Source organism: Pistacia vera, unplaced genomic scaffold (genome assembly GCF_008641045.1).
Source record: "Pistacia vera cultivar Batoury unplaced genomic scaffold, PisVer_v2 Contig76, whole genome shotgun sequence".
Lineage (NCBI taxonomy): Eukaryota > Viridiplantae > Streptophyta > Magnoliopsida > Sapindales > Anacardiaceae > Pistacia > Pistacia vera.
The window spans coordinates 427,557-432,304 of NW_022196623.1; the positions used below are offsets into that span (position 1 = coordinate 427,557).

General features: G+C 33.8%; 1 long non-coding RNA gene across 1 annotated transcript; it reads left to right on the forward strand.

Moving 5' to 3' along the window:
• Positions 1 to 1,170: 1,170 nt before the first annotated feature.
• LOC116116010 lies at positions 1,171 to 2,445 on the forward strand. The gene is made up of 3 exons (XR_004125762.1): positions 1,171 to 1,593; positions 1,707 to 1,793; positions 2,098 to 2,445. It is a non-coding gene; the product is annotated as an uncharacterized LOC116116010 (long non-coding RNA).
• Positions 2,446 to 4,748: the final 2,303 nt, after the last annotated feature.

Here is a 4,748-nt window from a genome sequence, read left to right on the forward strand (position 1 = left end):
TATTTAATTTTCTATTCATTTTTTGTGACGTCACTTTGTATAAAAAATTTTATAATATTTCTTTGTGTGTCTAGCATTATCATTTTCTTAATAAACCTAGTATATGTACACATTATTCTTTTGTATGAGTGTTACAACAATTTATAACAAATACATTCATTGTAACAAGAGAGATGAGGAAATATTGAAATAATATTGACTTTGTTAGACTTAGCTCGGTTTTGGGTAAACCAAGATAAATAGCGCCTGTTTTTTCTCTTTACTATTTTGTTATTTGTGTGTGATTGGCGTGCTTTTGATTCCAAATACTCCCTAGTATAACGAATCCCACATCGAAAGCGTATTGGGGAGGTTCTGGGCTTATAAATAGGGGGAGTCCCTCCACCTAACAGGTTAGCCTTTTGGGTGCAAAACTCCCAGCCCGTGACAAGTGGTATCGGAGCGACCCGATCCGTTTTTCAACGTCCCGTCAAGCACCCATATAGGGGCGTCCACGTGTGATTGTGGGTTCACACGAGAGTGGGGTGGAGGGGTAGGTAAGGGGTCCCCCCTGTGATGAGCGCGTCACATGATTAGGTAGGGGGAGAATATAACGAATCCCACATTAGAAGCGTATTGGGGAGATCCTAGGCTTATAAATGGGGGGAGTCTCTCCACCTAATAGGTTAACCTTTTGGGTGTGAAACTCTCAGCCCGTGACACTAGACCCTTTCATATATAGATTCAATTTATATTTAATATGTAATATTGGTGAAATTCAAGGGAAATAAATAGTTAGTTTTTGAAGTTAAAAGATACTATTTGCTAATGAATAATTCAAGGTTGAAATATTTGATGATTGTTGCTTCTACAAGTATTTACTGTTGAAAAATATTGTTGAATTATTTGATGATTGTTACTTCTATGAGTATATATTGTTGGAGTTGGAGTCCTCGGCTCATAAGCGGTTTGGGCTTGTAACATGAGGAGTCATTGTAAGATTTCTTTAAGGGGAGAGCCACATTTTCCCACCTAAGGTTTGGCAAAATAACACTTTCCCACCCATCGTTATGTTCCTTTAGAAAAATCCGTTCTGAATAAGGGTAGGATAGTCAATTTATGTGAGTCTTGCATCAGACTTTGTTGCACTCTCTCTTCAACTTAGTAAATTCTCTGACCCTCTCTGTTTATTAGACAAAAATCGTTAAAAAAAAAAAAAAAAAAAAAAAAAAAAAACAACTGAAACGATTCGATCTTAGTAATGGCTAACATTAATCTCCCCCGACGAATCATCAAGATTACGCTCTCTTTCTCCCTATTTTGACTAGTTTCTCTATTTCTCATATCTCTTTCGTTTAAAAAACCGATTCAACTTCGTCAATTGAAGTCTGTATAGGAAGGATTACTTGTTCTTTCAGTTTGATGCTCTAATTTCCTCCGATTCTCTCTTATTGATTGGATTGATTGTGTAATATAGGGAGTTTAATTTATTGAGATCTTTGTTGTCGATTGGACGCTGAAATTAGGATTTTGTTGGTGATGATTTTGTGTTGTGTTTTGAACTTGTTTTTTGTTGATCCAAACAAGAAACTCAACTTCTCCTTAATGAACCAGGTGAATACTTGATTACTTCTCCGCTTGTTTTATTTATTTATTTTTGAGTTATGTGCGTTTAGGTTTGCTTGTTTGGGTTTCAGTGGAGTTGATTTCGTGGTTTTTGGATACAGCTCCCAGGATAAGTGCTTCACCGTCGGAGGATAATATGCGGTACTTCAATGTGATGATTTTTGGCCCAACACAATTGCCATAAGAAGGTAAATTGCTGAGTGATATATTGCTTTTAATGTCACAGAATTCTTATGGTTGCTTTGGTTATGTAAAGTTGGAATCCTCATTTGGGTTCTAGAGGTTTGTTCATGAAGACTGTCTATCATAGACTTTGAACATATCTTTCATGTCATTCTCTATTAGATTTTACTTACTCCGTATAGTGCTTTTTGGCTGAAGTTGTGTGATGAAAGTGGGTGGTGAATTTCGCTTATTGCTTCTAGTCATTTATTTGGCGTGTGATGAAAACCTCAATCAAGCTGTTTTTTATGCAATTCTGGATTGTTTCAGGCAACTCCAAAACTCAGTGAAGACGAGGTGAAGCAATGCGTTGACACTAAATTAAATGGAGATTACCCTCTTGAGGCAGTTGCAGAGGTATTGGAGATGGTAACTTTGGCTGAAAATAATACATCAAATTCGAGGTTTCTTGGTGGAAGAGCAAAAGATTGTGAAGAAGGTTTTGAAGATCCAAAAAGCAAAGGAAAAACAAACTTCAAGGAGCTAGAAAGTGGGAGGGTGGAAGCAAAAATTTTTGGATTTTAAGAAATGAATGAGAAACTGGAAAAGTTGCTTTCTTTGTATTGAATTCCCTGTTTTTATTAGGTTTGAATTGACAAAATTTCTTATATATATATATATATATAGATGCATTGTAAATTTACAATTTGGATTCTTATTTAAGCAAATTAGTAATGCTAAGTTGCTACTGCCGTGTGGTTGTTATTTTCTTGCTGCCGTCTGGGTTGTTGTGGTGGTGTGTGAGGATCTTGCAGGTGGGGTTTTTTTTTTAGCCTTTTAATGCTGCTGCCGTGAGTTCTCCAGGTGCCAAGTTGTTGCTGGTGCGTGATTGCTCTTGTCTTTGCTGGCATTTTGTGCCTTTGTAAAGGTTTTTCTCCTTCTTGTTAGGGTTTCCTTTTCGTTTGGGACGCGTTGATGAGGGGTCATCCCCGGATGGCTTATTCTTTGTCCTTGCAATATTACCAATTACCTAAAAAAATCAGTAATGCAATTACTTAATGTTATTTGTGTCTAAATTGACAAAATTTAAATATAAATGTCAGTTTAATTGTAACAACTATAGGGACAAACTAGTAATTTTAAAGGTTTCAAATTAAAAAAATCTAACGTAATTTCATTGATTTAAAACATTATTTTTAATAAAAAAATTGGAGGGACAAATTTGACATATAGTTGACGACATAATAGTAATTTCATATTTAAAGAGAGGTATATTGATAATTGACTTTGTTGATATGACATAAAATAATAAAAAAATTATTAAGTCAAATAATAAAGGGTGTTTTTGTCTTCAAAGTTAAATAATAATAGATTTTCTTAACAGAACATAACAGTGGGTAGGAAAGTATCATTTCATCAAACCTTGCGTGGGAACATGTCGTTCTCCCTTTCTTTAAGGAATAAAACTCTTATAGGGTTTGTCTTAGGAATAGGAATCCTAATAATTTAAGGTTCGTTTTAAGAGTAATATTACATGTACATAAAATCTTATAAAAATTTTTATACAAAGTGATGTGGTAGAAAATGAATGGAATAACGAATATGATGAGTTTGACTTTTTGTATTCATTCTTCCATTAATTTTTTGCCATATCATTTTGTATATAAATCTTTGTAAAAAAAATTTATATGTCTAACACTATTATTTTCTTAATAAACCTAGTATATAAATACATTATTCTCTTGTATGAGTGTCACAACAATTAATAACAAGTACATTTATTATAACAAGAGAGATGAATAAATATTAAAATAATACTAACTTTATTAGACGTAACACCTTTTTGGGTGAACCATATAAATTGTGTGTGTTTGTTTTCTTTAATATTTCGTTATTTGTGTGTGATTGGCGTGCTTTTGATTCCAAATACTCACTAGACCGCTTCATATATAGATTCAATTGTATATTTAATATGTAATATTGGTGAAATTCAAGGGAAATAAATAGTTAGTTTATGAAGTTAAAAGATATTATTTTATAATGAATAATTAAATTTACAAACTCTTTATACAAAACTGATGTGGTACAAATGAATGAATGATTATACATGCTTCGTTCTTTTCATAATTGCCCGATAAATGTAAATGAATAATATGTCAATCAAACAACTATATCAATTTGTATACAAGTTTATATATGTAGTTTTGTTGNATTAGAATTGGCGATGCTGGTGGTGGTTCAGATTAGATTTGTGTAAATCTGATGGAAATTTTAATGCAACATAGATATGGTTGATCAAAATTACAATGATCAACTCCGAAGACAAAGGAAAACAGAAGGTTTTAACTGTCTAGTTACATGTATTATTTTCAACATTCATGATGTTATCTTTGACCTGCTTTTCAATCTCTGTTATCTGACAATTGAATTCAGAAGTTGTTATCTCTGATCTCTTTGTAAATTAGGATTGTTTATTTTTTCTGATTCGAGCTCAAATCCTTCCATAGCCGAGACAATGATACATAATGCTATAATGCAGGCTGTGATCAAAAGTTAGCACACAATGTGCCTTATAATAAAGAGAATGCTACAGACTGTGCATCAAACCTGCTTATTCGAGCTTGACCTCGACCTCAACTCGGGCTCGGGATTGGTTCGAACAGCACTAGCTTGAGGCTAAGCTCGAGCTCGGGTAGGCCGAGCTTTAGCTGAGCTCAAGCTCACCTTTTATCTGTCGAGCTCAAGCTCGACACTGTTGCATCTGAGCCGAGTTCAAGCCATCCAATACTCGGCTCAGCTCGATTACACCTTTATCTGTCATTTGCTGTTTAATCTGATGGAAATTTTAAGATATCTTTGAGAAAATAGAAATTTTTGTTTCATTTAAATGCTGGTTTATCAAAGGTTTTACTCAAAGCATGCTAGCTAGATCTTCATCATGTAAAGATTAATTTTCTTTTATGGAGCTTGTCTAAGACCTA